Source organism: Diplotaxodon limnothrissa, linkage group LG18 (genome assembly GCF_057381915.1).
Source record: "Diplotaxodon limnothrissa isolate DT_005_m linkage group LG18, D_limnothrissa_male_GT1.1, whole genome shotgun sequence".
Lineage (NCBI taxonomy): Eukaryota > Metazoa > Chordata > Actinopteri > Cichliformes > Cichlidae > Diplotaxodon > Diplotaxodon limnothrissa.
In genome coordinates this window covers 40,788,475-40,808,543 of record NC_140613.1, presented here as the reverse complement: position 1 = coordinate 40,808,543, position 20,069 = coordinate 40,788,475, and the positions used below count along the sequence as shown (strand labels likewise).

At 41.6% G+C, this 20,069-nt stretch overlaps 1 pseudogene; it reads left to right on the top strand.

The window, feature by feature from the left end:
* The first annotated feature begins 4,739 nt into the window (after positions 1–4,739).
* On the top strand, positions 4,740–10,618 carry LOC146614182 (uncharacterized; annotated as a pseudogene).
* The last annotated feature ends 9,451 nt before the right edge of the window (positions 10,619–20,069 follow it).

Below are 20,069 nucleotides of genomic sequence, written 5' to 3'. Positions count from 1 at the left end.
GTGTGTCCATTGAATGCTGTGGACCGTTATGTCTGTTACAGGGCCAAGTGTATCCAAGCCACTGCTAGAGGAGCAGGTCCTGGGTAGCAGCAGAGATGTTATCAGAGTGGCATGTCACTCAAAGAAATCTGAATTGAGATTAGAATTCTAAAACGAAAGCATCGATCATATTTTGCTGGATGTTCTGTATATGCAGTTTTTATGTCTCCTTGACCACTGAAATAAAAGTTAATTCAGATGTTGCTTCCAAATATGAGCAAAGATGTATTTCAACATGGCTGCTTAGTAACAGGACTTGCTTGTATTTGTCTTGGTGCTGGTGACATCTGGCTCTCAGAGTAATAGTTAATCACGAAGGGTAGCAGAGGGCATCTTTTAGTGTTAAAGTTCAGTTTCTTTAGCTTCAATATGTTGACAACCGGTCAAGAGAACAAGATCGGGGACAGCCAATAAATATGCATTTACATGTGTTTTAACTTAAAAAAGAGCAGTCTTCACTTTGTATATTATTATTTTTAAAGGCTCAAGATGTGATTAAACTAATGAAGTTGATAAAGAAAATATTGTCCAAGCACACACATCTTTTAACTGTGGGAGGAAGCTGGAATACCTGAAAAGCAACCCCCCCCCAGGAGATTTGAACCAGGAACCATCTTCCTGTGAGGCAACACTGCTAACCACTGCAGCTACTCTATGTTTAAAAGAAATGCTTTTTATTCTGGTGCAAAATCAACCTTTCTAATGGACTTGGACGCTATAAAACCCTAACGTTTAATGTACAATGGCATAAAGCTGGAGCACATCCTCATACTGTGTTGAGTTTTGCAAAAACGCCTTGAACTGAAATCATTACACAATTACAAACACTGTCACAGGATTCTTGTTAATAATGCCAATGAATAGCAAATGCTGCTTCCACCCTCCCTATCAGATAATTATGCATTTACAATGTGTTATTGTGTGGAATATCAACGCTTTCTTCTTATGCTGAATGTATAAATAGAGAGAGGGTAAACTAAATTTTGTGTCTGATGTTTTGTCTAAGTCACTTCTGTAAGAAATGACTGTACTGCATAACTGAGATTTCCACATTGTGTGGGAGAATAATCACGATAAAATAATCCTTTCAGAGCTGACACTCACACTGCCCACACTGTTATCATTAGCCTACCAGTTGGTCTTCTTGAATTAGAAACATGCTGGATCTGCATGTCCTCTCATCCTCAGCCACAGGCGACAACTGACATAGCTCCTCTGAGCTCACAACTCCTCACTGGAGCGGAAGATACAGTGCGTACATCCCCGCATGAGACTGCAACATACAGCACGTCTGACATCTCATCAACCTTTGCATTTAATGTCGAGATAAGCTCATTTTCGGCCAACGTAACCTTGACTGCTTTTCTCCACAAAAACCTCCATCCAGCTGTGCCAGTGCGGTCTGCACAGGCACATCCAGTCCAACAGCATCGAGGTATTCCTTCATCAGTTATGTCTGACTGGCACGGAGCGAAAGCCACATTACATGTCCAGTCATTCGTTATGTGTCTTTTGAAGCCCACAGCCCCCCCGCAATACCCTAGCTTATTATTCACAATCTCTTTGGGGAAATCCTTCAAATTTCGACACACCTTCTCTTTAGCTCCACTGGCTTCTTGTCAGCACTATTTTCTTTGCTAGCGGCTCGGCGCCGATCACATCCACAAACTTTGACTTGCACTGATATTGATGACGCGTTGCGTGGAGACATTTAACCGATTTCTGCTGAACACATCGAAGATTTTCGTCAAAATATGTTAAGGATTTGACAGCTTAAGAACAGAGCAATACCACCTCAAATCAGCCGACAATTTGAAAGGCGACAGCAGCATACATTCCCACGCGCGAGCCTGGCACGTTCTCAGGGCTGCCGCTGGATCTTCCATTAACGCCGCTGCAGCTCAGGGCAAAATAAATGTGAAGCATACGGCTGTTAATGACAGCTGTCACATTACGAAGCGCGTCTAAAGGTATCACCGGGTATCGTTCTGTTACCGGTGTGACTCATTCCAAAACAGGTAGCGGATGTATTGATAAACTGTTGTATCCTGTCACGCGCTCCAACCTGAATCTATCAATTAAAGCACATCTTACCTCTGGCAGCTCCTTACACCATCGCTGAAAGGACGCACCGGCTGCTAAATCCAAAAGCACGTCGGTATCTGGAAGCAAAGCGATGACTACAGAGTCACCGGTGGAATGTGTGTGTATGTGTGTGACTCGCTTGGATGTGCGTTTTTGCGTGAGCGTGGATGTGGGGGCACGGGTGGCGCAAGACAGCCGTCCGCAAACGATAAATTACCAACAGGCAGCCAGAATGACACCGGAAGACCGGCGGGTTACAGCAAGTTTTAATGAATTAATATGGCTTACCTACCAAAATTAGACTGGGGTCTTTCTGGAATTTGTACTATCCTCAGGTCATCCTTTGACAGAGGTGTCGTTATATACGAGCCTCCAGGCAGACATGTGTTCGAACTGTTTCATATATACCTAATGCAGATCTGCTTTTTTTTAACGTGTAAATGCCCTAAACAGCATATCTAGCCTTTGGCAACCATGTGACACCAACAGTGACTACTGCAATCAATAATTCAAAATCAGTCCAAAATATGTGAGTCTTTTTCTGATACTGATACAGCATACATTTATGTAAATACAATCAAGTGTATTTTATTTTGAAAGAGAAAGGAAGTGCAATTTTGTTACTGCAACAAACTTAACTCCGGGGGAAAAGGGACTTGGAGAATTGAGGGTTAAGATAAAGGAAAACAGGAATCTTAGTGTGTTGATAAGGTTTTTATTCAATGTAATTTTGAGCAGAGACTCCATTTCCAGCCTTCTACTAAACTATATGCAGCAATTTCTCATTTTGCTGTATCAGTTTATCATAGAAATGTCTTTATGTATAAATTTGGAGGTACACAAAAATTATGCGTGAGGTATATCATTTTCATGTATTGAGTATAATGCAATGGAGCTCTTGTTCATTACTGTAAACACACAGACATATAACCAATTTAAATGAAGTTGTTCACCTGCTCTTTTAAGTGATAAACTAAATGGTTGTCTGTCTTTCTTTGCCAAAACCGCTAATGGTGAGCTATAATTGTTTATAGTCTGCTGGCGATATTCACATGTTGGTGAAATCTTAAACGCAGACAAGCTTGGTTTTGGCTTCATTTTTAGCCCTTAAATGGATGTGGGCACAAATTATTTCATCATTTCCATATAAAACATCAGGTTATACTGGCAATGGAAAAACACAGGAAAAAAAGTAACACTAGCACAGTAAACACATATTAACATGTAAATCAACACCACCAGTGCTAACTTATGTGATGAATGCTAATGACACAAAGACACCTTTGCCAAGTAACCTTAAGCGTTTTGAATTAAACTCATAGTCAATAAACTTTAAAGAAATATTGCGTAACTGCATAAACAACATCTAATTAATTTTTACTATTAACCAAGTTTATCACATGTTATGGCATGCAATAGAACGGTTTAATTTACCTACAGCAGCACTGTTGTCTGTGTTCAGTCATGTTATATATGTAAGATGGGATAAAAATGTCCAATATTATATTTCCTAACTCATCTTAAATTCAATTGTTCCATCTGCTTGTGTACAACAGTGTACATGTGAATGTTTGATAATGATTTGTAAATGGTTTCTATGAAGATACTCATTTGTTCGAGATGTTTAATGTTTGTGAAAGAGTTATACTTCATGCTCTGGAGTCTGCTGTCCTTATGCAGAATCAGATGGGGCTTTCTGAGGTATTTGCAGTATTTGCTCCATAAGCCTTGTCTCAGAAAAGTATCTGTGTGTCTTTCCTGCATCATATAAAGGATAGAACAAAAATCACAAGAGTCATAGACTGAATTTTACAAAACATATTTATTTTTCTAAAAACAAACCAAAAGAATAAAACAATTAATAAATATACCTGAAAGAGGTAAGCTAAATAGGGCAGGTTCTCCTAAAACGTGTTAATTCTAACATCGTTAGGGATGGGAATCGTTCTTGTAGAGAACCAGTTCCCAATAATCAAATTCCTTGGAATTGTTACTCTGCTTGTCTGGAACCCGCTTATCGCTTCCAGTCGCACTTGCTCTACAGTTAGCTGAATTCAGTTTGTGTGGATAATAGTGGCACAGTCTACAGCATGGATATGGACATAGCTTTATTTTTTACTTCTTTGCACAAGAGGACAAAAGCACAGTGGTATAGTGGAAACTGCATCCTGGATGAAAACAGCTGCATTATGCATAATTTTCGCTCTTAGCAAGGACCAATGACTGTAGAAAAGACGGACGACCTGGCTGCACCTGGCTCCTATTGTACAAAAAAGGAAGCCTAAAATTTCTTGCTTGTGGGAGCTGCCATGTTATAATTTTAGAGCCAGTTTCTGCAGTAGTGACTTGAGGTGGACTGGCTGTGTCACGCTCCTGCCCACAAACCTGCTGGACATGTCCACGAACATGCCCCCCTACACTTTTATTTACACTCCATTTTATCTGCAGATGGGTTTACTTCATCTGACGACTCGTTAAATTATGCTATTATGAAAAAGAAACACTGCTAATCATCTTATAGTTCTACAACATCTAACATCACTCTGTTGTTAATTTGTTTGCTATTAGTCGTTACTATACTGTATTAGAGGCTTGTTGCTAGCTAGTTAGCAATGATGCACAGTGAGTGTGCAGTTGGATGGAGGGAGGTACAGTATCTGGGGTACCACTTGTGGGGTGGGCAGAGAAAACAGCAGCGATCGCATCCTGCCTGCGCCCCAAGACCAAAAAGGAAGTGAGACGGCCCTTGGGGTTGGTCAGGTCTGCAAACCCAGGCACCAACAGGCGGAAGTACTCCGCCAGCCCCGAGAACCCTGGGTCTGCCTGGTCCTGCCAGATTTGGCCAGTAATGCTGCACTAATGAATAAGACTAACTAGTCACCAACTATTCACTTAGCTAGCTAAAGTTATTAAGTTAGCTAAAGAGTTGGGATGCTGCGTAAGACATAAATAAACCTGAAATACAATGGTTTTGGACATTCTTTTGCATATTTCCCTACTGTAGGGGTCTCTGCAAGCATACGGGGCTCTGACAGGGTACAGGATGACAATTTTGGAATTCTACTGGAAACAATCGATCATATTTTTAGCTAACAGCTACAATAAGCATAACAGTTACTGTTAGGTTATTTGTTTACATGATGCTTTTTCTTATACAGATAATACATTTATTAGACGGAGGTTCTGAAACGGGACTTTACTGGATTATTAAATACTGTAAACTCTCTGAATGCAGCTGTATTCATCAGTGGACCTGTACCGCCCGTCAGAGGAGGAGACGAGAGATTCAGCAGGTTCTTTGCACTGAATAAATGGCTTATATCAGCATGTACTGACCACTCAGTGCATTTTATCAACAATTTTAATATTTTTTGGGAATGCAGGCATCTGTTTAAAGCAAATGGATTTAATTTTAACAAGTCAGGGGTGAAACTGTTTTCCTCCAACTTGTTTTATTCCATACGTCATCCATCTGTGCTTGGTGCCAAGGCTGAGATAAATGAGGAGTTATCTCATAAAGAGGAACAAACAGTACTCCAAGAACAGACAAAGCCCAGCAGAAACCTTGAGGAGGAGCCTCATCTGCCCCCACCTGGGATGAGCTTCAGAAAGGTGAGACATCTGAGGCAAGAAGAGGGGTCCCTATTTGTCTCCACCTCTCTCAACAACAACAACGACCAGGACCAGGGACCACGACCTTCCCCAGTCCCCCAAACCCCTGACAGGTCATCACCCTCCTCCCCCTCCCTTTCTCCCTCAGATCTACTCCCCGGCCCAGTCCCTTTTTGTCCCCCATAAACCCCCCACCAGAGCAGCCAAAGGTTCGCCATCGAGCCAAAACGTATGACGCCTTTTGTATGGCCTGCTTTAACAACGTGCTAACCTTATTTACAATCAATATTGTATGGATGTAATAATGATACTAAATGTACCTCCTGACCCAGTATGAACCTTCCAGATCCCTCAGGTCATCTGAACCTGGTTTTTTATCAGTTCCCAGAGTCAGAACCAGACACGGAGAAGCTGCATTCAGCTTTTATGCTCCTTATATCTGGAACAAACTCCCAGAAAGCCTCAGATCAGCTGAAACACTCAGTTTATTTAAATCCAGGTTGAAGACTCACCTGTTCTCAGCTGCATTTGAATAAAGCACCAAATCCACACTTTTAAGCTTAAATTTCAAAACTTATATTTTAACTACTGATTTTATCTACTGTTTTTTTAATCAATTTTAAATCTTGCTTTTTATTGTTTTTGTTTTTTAATGTCTCTGTAAAGCACTTTGAATCACCTTGTTGTTGAATTGTGCTATACAGGGAGTGCAGAATTATTAGGCAAATGAGTATTTTGTCCACATCATCCTCTTCATGCATGTTGTCTTACTCCAAGCTGTATAGGCCCAAAAGCCTACTACCAATTAAGCATATTAGGTGATGTGCATCTCTGTAATGAGAAGGGGTGTGGTCTAATGACATCAACACCCTATATCAGGTGTGCATAATTATTAGGCAACGTCCTTTCCTTTGGCAAAATGGGTCAAAAGAAGGACTTGACAGGCTCAGAAAAGTCAAAAATAGTGAGATATCTTGCAGAGGGATGCAGCAGTCTCAAAACTGCAAAGCTTCTGAAGCGTGATCATCGAACAATCAAGCGTTTCATTCAAAATAGTCAACAGGGTCGCAAGAAGCGTGTGGAAAAACCAAGGCGCAAAATAACTGCCCATGAACTGAGAAAAGTCAAGTGTGCAGCTGCCAAGATGCCACTTGCCACCAGTTTGGCCATATTTCAGAGCTGCAACATCACTGGAGTGCCTAAAAGCACAAGGTGTGCAATACTCAGAGACATGGCCATGGTAAGAAAGGCTGAAAGACGACCACCACTGAACAAGACACACAAGCTGAAACGTCAAGACTGGGCCAAGAAATATCTCAAGACTGGTTTTTCTAAGGTTTTATGGACTGATGAAATGAGAGTGAGTCTTGATGGGCCAGATGGATGGGCCCGTGGCTGGATTGGTAAAGGGCCGAGAGCTCCAGTCCGACTCAGACGCCAGCAAGGTGGAGGTGGAGTACTGGTTTGGGCTGGTACCATCAAAGATGAGCTTGTGGGGCCTTTTCGGGTTGAGGATGGAGTCAAGCTCAACTCCCAGTCCTACTGCCAGTTTCTGGAAGACACCTTCTTCAAGCAGTGGTACAGGAAGAAGTCTGCATCCTTCAAGAAAAACATGATTTTCATGCAGGACAATGCTCCATCACACGCGTCCAAGTACTCCACAGCGTGGCTGGCAAGAAAGGGTATAAAAGAAGAAAAACTAATGACATGGCCTCCTTGTTCACCTGATCTGAACCCCATTGAGAACCTGTGGTCCATCATCAAATGTGAGATTTACAAGGAGGGAAAACAGTACACCTCTCTGAACAGTGTCTGGGAGGCTGTGGTTGCTGCTGCACGCAATGTTGATGGTGAACAGATCAAAACACTGACAGGATCCATGGATGGCAGGCTTTTGAGTGTCCTTGCAAAGAAAGGTGGCTATATTGGTCGCTGATTTGTTTTTGTTTTGTTTTTGAATGTCAGAAATGTATATTTGTGAATGTGGAGATGTTATATTGGTTTCACTGGTAAAAATAAATAATTGAAATGGGTATATATTTGTTTTTGTTAAGTTGCCTAATAATTATGCACAGTAATAGTCACCTGCACACACAGATATCCCCCTAAAATAGCTAAAACTAAAAACAAACTAAAAACTACTTCCAAAAACATTCAGCTTTGATATTAATGAGTTTTTTGGGTTCATTGAGAACATGGTTGTTGTTCAATAATAACATTATTCCTCAAAAATACAACTTGCCTAATAATTCTGCACTCCCTGTATAAATAAACTTGCCTTGCCTTACCAACCTAAGACTTTATCTGCTGGTCATTTGACATGACGAATGACTTCTGAATAGGGATGGGTACCGGTGTCTGGTGCCATGATGGCACCGGTTCTGACATAAACGGTAGTAACCAGACCGAAAAGCAGCGCACATTTCGGTGCTTTATTTCGGTGCTTTTTTTTCCTGAGCTGTGATACACTTTAGATTCTAGCCAATCATTTTACGTTTCCGAGGATAGTAGGCGGGCCCAGGTACGTACGTTCTTTTAGAATAGAGCTACAGATTAAAAATGCCCAAGGCGAAGCGGTCAAAAGTCTGGCTGTACTTCACAGCAAAAATGCAAACTCAGCAGCAACAAGTGCTTTAAGCTGATACTGTGATACTGTCAAAGGAGGTAACACCTTAAATCCGATGAAACACCTGGCGACGCATACCGTTTTTTTTTAAAAGCCAAGAAATGCGCTGTATTTGATAGCTTGCTGCGAGACCTCACACCGAGCACATCTACTGCAGGTGTGGTGCCTGTTATCGGACCCGGAGTTAGCAACATCCCCAAAAACAGGAAGAGGAGAGTCCTGGCCCCTAGCCCTGCCAGTGTAGCAGAAATGATGAGGATGATGATGGCAGCAGCAGCCGTTCTTCTCTGCGTGAGTAGCTTAATGTTGTTCGTGTGTAATTTACGTTGAGTAGGCTAACCACGTTATTACATTAATGCATGTAAGGTGAACTAGCAAACATCATCATAGTTACATGCGGCTGTCTTGTTTGATGGCAGATACTCCCTTCACCCTGGCCAAAAAGGCTAAAATGACCAAAGAAAAAGAGGGAAACAGTTAAACATGAGAGGTTTTTGGACAAAGTTTGTGTTTTTTCCATTGTTTAAGCACTGCTTCCAGCCAAGAGTGATACCATATATGCCCCATAGCTGCAGAAAAGGCTAACATTGTTATCTTTTTACAAAAACCAGCTGAACATGAGAGGTTTTTGGACCAATTTTGTGTTCTCCATTCTTTAAGCACCGGTTTGAGCACCGGCACCGTTTCAAAAGTACCGGTTTGGCACCGGTACCAGATAAAACCTAAACGATACCCATCCCTACTTCTGAATACTTAATCTGTGCACTTCAAGATGCTGTAGGTCCGCTCACTAACACTGGGTGCGCAGGTACAACATAGCACTATTAACCGGCACTCGATTACTCTGCGGCTTTCAAGATGGACCCGGATGTATAACCCCAAAAACTGAAGTCAGAACTGAAGTTGAATGGTGTGAAATGAAACTGTAGGCATTCAAGAGCTAAATATAAATAATGATGGAATACAATTTGAAATTGAATTAATTAATTTTCAAAATATAAAATTCAGTTTAAATTTAGTGATGATCAATTTCAAACCAATACATTTGATTTCAAATTAGGCCTATTCAAATTCAGCTTTAGAAGCTTTTATTCAATCTGAGCAATTCAAATTTGAATTTAACTTATTCAAATTCAGTTTCTGATGGCACAAAGTTCTGCCCATACATAACACCACACATTTATTTTAGGTTTATTGTCCATTCATTTAGAAACCTGTTGCTGGCAAACTGTTCTGAATACTTTGTTTATGCATCCAAACATTACCCAGTGTTGCAGAGTGATATGCACAGAACAATTTGCTCCTTGAGGCACTATTGCTGCGAATTGGCTGTCACTTTTAAGAGGACCCAAACACAGACCACAGGAGACAAAACTGCACTTTAACTGAGGGCATGTTGATTATTAAGGCAGATAACAGGAACATGAACTGAAACACCTAATCTAAAATAATGAAAAACAGACTGTGGAACACCTAAACTGGGGAAGCTAGAATAAACAAAGGACGGTTGGTTCAAAAGCTGGCTCATGAACAAGGTACATGAATCTTTCCAATAACTGGTCAGAAACTAAATACTGCTTATTGCTGCCAACTGTAGCCCTGTGTTATAAATGGCTGATCTTAGGGTACAGGAAACGGTGACTGGCTCAGAAACATTTAACATTTTCTTATTACGCCCATTAACAGAAATTAATATGTTATTTTTAATTGTCTCAGACCCCAGAGAATCTTTAAATACGGCAGATTTGGCCATACTACATGGAGTCCCGTTCCTATTGTTAACCACCTCTACTGGACATAGCTATAATTCGTTCCCCAATGGGGAATAATAATCTCAACATGGCAAGGAAGAGCAGGCCCGCTGCTGTGGCACAATGATGACTGGAGAGCTGGAAGGCAAAAGTGAGGCTGGTGAATCTCGCACTGGGAGGAGCCTCAGGGTGCCGATCTTAATCTGCTCTGGACCCCAACGCTGAGGATGTGATGCTGGCTTACCGGGTTGCTGCTGACGTGGCTGCTGCATCGGAGACTGCGTGGCTGAGGAGGTCCTTATGGCCTGAGCTAATCCCTGGGCATGGAGCCCCTGTTTCAGGGGAACAAGGAGGTCCAACGCCTTCACGAGTCGCAGAAACTGCAGGAGGTTCCCTCCAGATTATAGCGTCCATAGCCGCCAAGCCAACGGACACAGTCTTTGAGTCTATAGACCCAATGATGCGAAGAGACGACTCTCGGGAGCCTCTCAAGCTCCTCACTTAACTCCTCTGGGATGTCTGCTGGGTCCATCATGTTTGTGATCTTCTGTCGAGGATGGCTGTGTGAAGCAGGCAGGATAGGACCAAAACGCAGACTCATGGAGGCAAAAAAACCTCAAACTCAGCTTCATTACCAAAATGGAGAAAATATAAACTAAATTGAGGCTATTTTATATATTGGCGGCTATTTATTTGGTACAAATAAAACTCAATTGAATTGAATTGCCAAAGGTGTTCTACTTTCCTACCGAACTTTCCGTATGGCATCATTTATCCATGGATGAGCTTTTTTTTTTTTTTTTTATTAACTCCAAACAGTGATTGTTAAAACACTGTGTAGCAACATCAGCATCATTGTAACCCCTCATCAAATTTGGCTCAAGCAAATCAAAAAACCTCTGAGCAAAATCCTGATTTATGAACTGCTCATGGATCATGAGATCCATGAGCCAAGAGAAAACACAAGGGCCAAGGTGTGGCTTTTAAAGTGAGTGGGTTCAGAGACATGCTGAATAAAATTAAAAGAGCGTGTAATAGATATAAAGTCAGAGGCCATGCTACAGCTAAGATCATCAATGTGAGAAACTGTGCAAAAATAGGAGTGCCAAGCTTTGTTTCATTATACTTAAAGACTTAAGGCTGTAATTTACGGTGGCCCCTAGAGACAAAGCACGTACAAACTCCAAAACACTTGCAAACTCCAAAACACATGCAAACTCCAAAACACGTACAAACTCCAAAGCACGTACAAACTCCAAAACACTTGCAAACTCCAAAACACGTACAAACTCCAAAGCACGTACAAACTCCAAAACACGTACAAACTCCAAAACACTTGCAAACTAAAAAACACATGCAAACTCCAAAACACATGCAAACTCCAAAGCACGTACAAACTCCAAAACACTTGCAAACTCCAAAACACGTACAAACTCCAAAACACTTGCAAACTAAAAAACACATGCAAACTCCAAAACACTTGCAAACTCCAAAACACAACGGAAGTGCTCCAGGACGCTAGGGGCAGTGTTGAGCTCGATTTGCAAAATAAACGGCAAGTTTGTCTGTATGGGACGGTCTAGTCTCCGTCGCGCTTCCCAGGTTGCCTAGCAACCATGATACTAACCGCTGGAAACGTGTCATACAACTTTGTTTGACAGAAATGAAGGAGAACATATTTTGTTCATTTGTTTGTTTGTTTCTACAAGAGCTTTGTGTGACTTGATAAGTATCTGAGGCTGAGACCACAGGACAGTAAAACATGATTTTTGGGCTTCATTTCTGTACTGAACAGTTATTTCAAGATTAGTTAGTAAAGAAGAATTAGCTGATGTTGTTTATGAGACTAAAGTCATATCACTTTGGTAATGTAAATATAATATGGCCAATATTATGGTTATTATATTAGTCATTGTTAGCTATTACAGCAGTGAACATGAACTCTGTGTTAAATACTGAGCTTCAGTACAGATTCAAGTTGCAGTTATTTACATGTCTTATCACCTTAAATCTTCACTCAAAGACAAGTATCTTTGACAGTGCATATATAGGTGTATCATATATAAGAGACAAATGTTGTTCCTTCAGTATGTTGGCATTACTAAATTTGGCTCATTGCTTACATATATTTATTAAGAGAAAATGTACGAGCTGTGATAACTGTTTCTGATAAAATGAAGAGTAGACTGATATATGAAATATTCCTTTATTGGGTGAGAAAATCAGACCATGTCATAACTGCTTTAAGTCATACAGAATAGTAGAGCTGGGTGATATGAGATTTTTTCATATCACGATATGTTTTTTTCATTTCAGGCGATAACGATATCTATCATGATATAAGCCAAATAACTATATTTGTAAGATTTAAATGTGCCGTTGCTCACAAGTAAAATGTGAAATAATCAGCAGCTTGTTTTTATTTAAATATTTATTTCCCATATTAAGTTCAACAGGGTAGATGTACTTAAGGAACATGAGACTTTTTCAGATAAATAAAGGCAAATATTGCAAACTACACAAAAGGCAGCCACTAAAGCGTTTAAGTTTCAAAATAGAACAAACAAAACAGACTAAATTGTCAATTCCACTTAGAAACAAAATATTAATTCTAAAAATAAATCTTAGTTTGTTTTACAGAAGAACAGACAAAACTGACTAACTTTTGTCAATATCAAATAAACTGAGAACTAAAAGGAAATTCTCAATCTCTCCTTGTTGTATAGCTTAGCTTTTCAAACAGTTTTAACAGTTACTTTAGTCTGACAAAAGCCGAATGACGAATTAGCGCTTCCAGTCAGAGACTGAGGCTACGTCCACACGTACACGGGTATTTTTGAAAACGGAGATTTTCCGTTTTCGTTTTAAAAAATAATCCTGTCCACACATAAAGGCAGAAATGAAGGAAAACGCTGCTATGAACATGCCAAAGCAGCAGGTGGCGCTAGATTCCTAACCGTGCCGAAATGTTGGCCAATCAGAAGTCTAGAAGCCTCGGTGGGAAAAAGTAAACAAAGCTGGGGCACAGAAGCAGAACAGAGTCGTATGTGTGGACGGACAGTAACTGTGTGTATATGTAAGCATTTAAACACTGCAAAGAGTAGAATTAACAGTAACAGTATTGTAGAAATTCATTCACCGAAACAATAACGTGGCGCACAGTGTGACGCATGCACCGCTTTATTGTATTTCCAGACTTGCTTTCGGCACAATTTACAGTGCACGCTACTCTGTTTTTTGTCAGACTTGAAATAGCCGAAATACCTTCAAACTACGGAACTTCTATGGCTCCTCCGTTCGACAATCTCTCCGGCATTGGAACCATCATCTGTTTTCTCTTCGGTCACGCTCGGTTGATTTTTCTAGTCGGCACACTCATTTCCTCCATTACCCGCTGGCTGCTTCCCAAACAAACACACGTGCGGCTTGGCACTTGTGCTGTACGTAACAAGTCACGCGACGTGACGCTGCGGCTGTGATTGGTTCGGCTCTGCGCTACTTAATTTGGATTGGCTGACCTTTTTTTTATTTTTTTTTATTTTTTTTTTTATTTTAAGAGGACAAGAGCGGCGAGGTCTATCGCGATAGCTTAATTTCTCTATCGAGTAAAAGTTATATCGCGATACATATCGTTATCGTTCTATCGCCCAGCTCTACAGAATAGATATCAGAGCCTTAAACAGGCTGACGTCTGCTAAATGGGTCAAACTGGGCAGAAAGTCTACAAACACATAACATCCTTATAGAATATGACGTAACACTATAGATCAACTTACCTCAGAATATATAAAGCATATAAACAATTACAGCAATATGATGCAACAAACACAGCAGTGCTACTGATCCAAAATACTCAAAGCTTCATAGAACTGAAACAAACATTTATTTTTAGCTCCATTCTGCTGCTGATACATACTTTAGGTTTCTGAACATTAACCTTGTTGCTGCCTTTCATAGTGTGTAACTTGAAGGCCCTGAGTACTTTCTCCCACACTGGAAACACTGGGATGATCACATTATTTGAACATTACCTAATAAGACTGATTCAGCACAGACAGTTATGTTAAACTTTCCTAGCAGTCCTTCACAAACAGGGAACAGTCTGTCTATTCTCTCCATCTGTCAGCTGCTGCTGGCTCTTCCTCCTCCTCTTCCTCACACACTGCTGAGTTTGTCCTGGTGGATCATCAGGGCTGCAAAGCCTCACAGATGATGTGCAGCAGTGGGTCCCTCAGTCTGTCCTCACTCTGGACACTTGCAGTCGTCACACATGGAAATCAAATGTGTGATAAGCTGCAGGACTCAAACACAAGTGTAACTTATAAACACACGTTCATACTTTTATTCCACAATCAGAGAGAAAGAAACAGAGAGAGAGTGCAGGACAGACAGACAGGTGACAGTCTCAGGTGTACACACTGCTACAAAACAGCACAAAAGAAGGAGGATTTAGTGTTTGTGTTATTACGAAACAAGAAGAGTCCCAGATGGTACAGTGGACACATGTGTGACTCCTGTGATTAAAGCATCTTTCTTTCAGCTTAACGAGTGAACCGTCAGCTCGTTCAAACACACGTTAAAGTCCGTTTGGCTCGACACCACCGAACAGAGGCAGCAATATAACACAGCTAACATTAACAGTGCAGTGAATCCTGCTTGTGCCGTGATGTTCAGGACTGCAAACCGAGCAGCATCACTGACTTTCAGCTTGTTGTGTTTGTGGATATATGACTGACTTTAATTCCACAGCATGTCTTTAGCCTGTCTTCCTTCTCTCACCCCAACCGGTCGCAGCAGATGGCCCCGCCCCTCCCTGAGCCTGGTTCTGCCGGAGGTTTCTTCCTGTTAAAAGGGAGTTTTTCCTTCCCACTGTCGCCAAAGTGCTTGCTCATAGGGGGTCATATGATTGTTGGGTTTTTCTCTGTATCTATGAAGCGCCTTGAGGCGACTTTTGTTGTGATTTGGCGCTATATAAATAAAATTGAATTGAATTGAATTATCCACAAAATCATCACAATCTCTGTAAGATTAAGGTCGCCTATATATTAGGGGTGCAACGATACACAAAATTCACGGTTCGGTTCGGTTCGATACTTTGGTGTCACGGTTCGATATTTTTTTCGATACAAAAAAAATGTTCATGCCTTTTTAATTTGTCATTTATTAAAATTATAAATATATATTTTAACTCAAAAGTACAGTTTTTAAATTTAATGTTGCTGAAAGTAATTAAAAAAATAAATCTGATTGAGGAATCACTCATCTTTGGAAAAGAGAGTTTATTACAGAGAAATGGCTCTTTCCAAAATAAAAGCTATACTATACGCTTCTTCTGGGCTATATTCTCAGCAGCATATTGTAGCGGGCCAGGGCTGTTCGGGGTTCTGTTTGTACAGTTATGTTTTGTTTATGTTGCCATAGTGACGAGTGACGCCCTCTCGCTGCGACGGTGTGTCCTTCCGGGGTCAGAGGGCGCCCTGTGTGTTGTTGTTGTTGCTGTGCGGTTGCCGCGCTGAGCAGTTAGCTAGCGGCAGTGTTCTTCTGCAGATGTCAATAAATGGCTGTGCTCCCTGGCTAGCTCACGGGAAGCAAGACCAAACGATACCTCCGTCTCCTCGTTGTCTGAGCTCGCCACATTGGTGTCAGAAGTGGGATGATGGTGGCACCCCATGTTCTGACCCGAGTGACTTTTCCCCCGCCGGTCGTGACCGGCCGGTGCGCCAAAAGAAGGCACCTGGACATTTGCAAAGTGAAAGCAAAAAACAAGCGCAAATTCAAACGCGATTTCAATATGTCACATATTGACAGTGGCTCACCGATGCCAATGACATAATTACCCAGCTACATTTCTGAAAGAATGCATCTGGACTCCCCAGGAACCTACGCCAGGATCCTGTTTGTGGACTTCAGCTCTGCCTTCAACACCATCCTTCCAGACCATCTCCGAGACAAGCTTTCCCAGATGAATGTGCCTGATCCCATCTGCCGGTGGATCACTGACTTCCTGACGGACAGGAAGCAGCATGTGAGGCTGGGAAAGAATGTCTCGGACTCTCGGACCATCAGCACCGGCTCCCCTCAGGGCTGTGTTCTTTCTCCTCTGCTCTTCTCCCTGTACACCAACTGCTGCACCTCCACCCACCAGTCTGTCAAGCTAATCAAGTTTGCAGATGACACCACCGTTATTGGGCTCATCTCGGACGGGGATGAGTCTGCCTACAGGAGGGAGGTTGAACGTCTGGTGTCTTGGTGCAGCCACAACAACCTGGTGCTGAATGCCCAGAAGACAGTGGAGATTATTGTGGACTTCAGGAAGCACACAGCCCCACTCCCCCCCATCATCCTGACTGACACCCCCATCACTTCTGTGGACTCATTCCGCTTCCTGGGTACCACCATCGCTCAGGACCTGAAGTGGGAGCCCACCATCACCTCCGTCATCAAGAAAGCCCAGCAGAGGATGTACTTCCTGAGGCAGCTGAAGAAATTCAACCTGCCAACACGGACGATGATGCAATTCTACACCGCAATCATCGCGTGGTACGCTGGAGCCACTATCAGGGACAAACAGAGACTGCAGCGTGTTGTGCGCTCTGCTGAGAAGGTGATTGGCTGCAGACTCCCATCTCTGCAGGACCTGTACACCTCCAGGACACTGCGGCGTGCAGCTCGAATCTCAGCTGACCCTTCTCACCCTGGATACAGTCTGTTTGACCTGCTCCCCTCAGGCAGGAGGCTCCGGTCCATTCGCACCAGAACCTCTCGCCACAAGAACAGTTTCTTCCCCTCTGCTGTTGGACACATGAACAATAACCACATGACTGTCCCCGCCACTAACACATGACCCTACGCTGTGTCACTGCATCATTTCATGTTTGGCACTGATCACCACCTGCACTCATGTATATATCTTTCTACGTAGCACTTTTAATTCTTATTCTCATGTATATATCTCATGTATATCTCATGCATATATCTTTCTACGTAGCACTTTTAATTCTTATTCTTACTTTTATTTTTTCATGTCTATTTAAGCGCAATTTATGACAGCATGTTTGCACTGAAGCACCGCAGCAATTTCCTAATGTTGTAAACCTGCTCAACATTTGGCAATAAAACCCTTTCTGATTCTGATTCTGAAAAAAAGCATTGACATATTTTTCCTTCCTACGATAGGCCGACGGGCAGGGCAGAGATAGATTTTGGTAGCCCGTCTGAAAAAAATCGCTAGCCCCAGGACGTCGGGCTAGCGATTTTGCGAGCCCTGTATCTGATTGAGGAATCACTCATATTTGGAAAAGAGAGTTTATTACAGAGAAATGTCTCTTTCCAAAATAAAAGCTATACTATCCGCTTCTTCTGGGCTATATTCTCAGCAGCATAAGGAGAATCATGTGCTAACAGCTGTCTAAATGACTCGGCTAAAGTTAGTAGCATGCTTGTTGTTTTTGTCTTTGCACTAGGATGATGTTGGCGTAAATGTGCAGTCATATTCGTTGTGTTCCCACTAGTGCTTTCAGGTTAATCTCGTTGAAATGACCTTAACGCCACAACACGGCAAATCTCCGTTAACGAGCTACCGCCGATCGCCCCGTGCATGGGGCTAGACGGCCAACACATTAACGAGCTAACTGCGCTAACACACTAGTTCCCACCCATGTAATTGAGCATTGCGTGGCACATCCAACATACTGTTTTACTTTAGTCCATGACTCGCTTACCTTCAGGGTCATACGTCACATGAAAACCAAAATAATTCCAAACGCCAGATCTGAATGAGAGTGGGGGAGGTCCATGTTGCAAGGAGAGCTTAACTTCTGTCTTGCTAGCTTGCCCTGCGCTCTTCCTTCTGACTATGCTGTCTGTGTTGAGCGCTCAGTGGATCTGCGCTCGACAGTGCAGCCTAGGCGGAGTAGTCGAACGCAGATTCACTGAGCGCTCAACACAGACAGCATCGTCAGAAGGAAAGTTGATAAAATAAATTGCAAATGTTGTATTGTTCGATACATATGCGTACCGAACCGAAAGCACTGTATCGAACGGTTCAATATCGATACGAATATCGTTGCACCCCTACTATATATATATTTTTTAAAGTAAAGGCTTTAAAACCAAGTTAATTCTGAAAGTATAGACATCGCTAATGTCACATAACTTTCCTGACATGTGGCCAACAATAATGGTTTAATGTTCTTCATTAAAAAATATTTGCGCATAAATAAGTGACATAATATTCAGTACTTACTTCTGAAAGTTTACTCTTCCTCCGCTCCGCTTCCACCGTTTTTTTTCGGCAAAATTATCCACACCACCACCGCACTATGAAGTCTGGGATATGTTGGGCCATGAAGGCTACACCGACCCATCCTTAAAATTCAGGGAAATTAAGGACGTACACTCAACAAAAATATAAACGCAACACCTTTGTTACACCTGTGCACTACTCATGATGTCAGATCAGCATCCTGATGTGGCACACCTGTGAGGTGGGATGGATTATCTCAATATGGCAGATGTGCCCACTACCACACATTTGGACTGATTTGTGACCACTGTTTGGGAGGGATGGTTATATTGTGTATCTGGAATGAATTTTAGGTCTCTACGTCCATCCCATGGGGAATGGGAGCAGTAACAAAGGTGTTGCGTTTATATTTTTGTTGAGTGTATTTGAGGGCCGCATGTAGAGCAGCCTTTGAATTGGGAAAGCCTTCTCTTGTCGCTGTGACGTAATCAGCCTTAAAATGCGGCCTTTAAGGCTGCAAACCCCCTTACTTGACTGTATGTCTAAAATGTGATAAATGAAGTTAAAAAAAAAAAAAAAAAAAAAAAAAAGGGCTGCAAACCCCTAATCCGGTCATTGGTACTTCCTGGCTTGTGTAGTTACTAGGTAACAAAAGCTCAACACTGCCCCTAGCGTCCTGGAGCACTTCCGTTGTGTTTTGGAATTTGCAAGTGTTTTTGAGTTTGCAAGTGTTTTTGAGTTTGTACGTGTTTTGGAATTTGCAAGTGTTTTTTAGTTTGCATGTGTTTTGGAGTTTGTACGTGTTTTGGAGTTTGCATGTGTTTTTTAGTTTGCATGTGTTTTGGAGTTTGTACGTGTTTTGGAGTTTGCATGTGTTTTTTAGTTTGCATGTGTTTTGGAGTTTGTACGTGTTTTGGAGTTTGCATGTGTTTTTTAGTTTGCATGTGTTTTGGAGTTTGCAAGTGTTTTGGAGTTTGCATGTGTTTTGGAATTTGCATGTGTTTTGGAGTTTGCAAGTGTTTTGGAGTTTGTACGTGCTTTGTCTCTAGGGGCCACCGTAGTAATTAGTGTCAAAGGTGCTTCAACAAAGTATTAAGCAAAAACTGTGAATATGTATATACACGTTATACTTTTGTTTTTCATTTTTAATTCAATTGGATTCATTTTAAACTGTTGTTACCATAGGGTAGGCTATTGTGTGTAATATTTTGAGGTGAAAGATTCATTTAAACTTGCTCACACTGCACCAGCTTGGCCAATACAGTCTCCAATGTGGGGTAAAGGATTAGTATCCTTTACCCCACATATAGTTAGTTCCATATAGTCACTGTGCTTTCTCCAATCTGTAAAACACTGTGGCAACTTTGATTTTTTGATCAATAGACAAGGGGAAGTCCAGCTTGATGAAGACATCACTGCAATGTTATTTTCCTACCATATACTGAACTTTAAGATTAATTTTTTTCTTTTCCTCAGAGACTAAAATCTTTGCCGGATCAGTTTTGCATTACTCGCATCAAAATATGTTCAATCCAAGTCATTTTAGAAGGTGTGTCCCCAAAGCAAGATGGAAAACTTCTATAGATCAGCTCAATATGTTTGTCAATAGGCAAATAACCCAAGAAATAACTCAAAATTCTGAAGTTCATTGATTTGGTTTTAACAAGTTAATGTGGCAAAGTTTGCTTTTCTCCAAAGGCCTCCTGAAGCT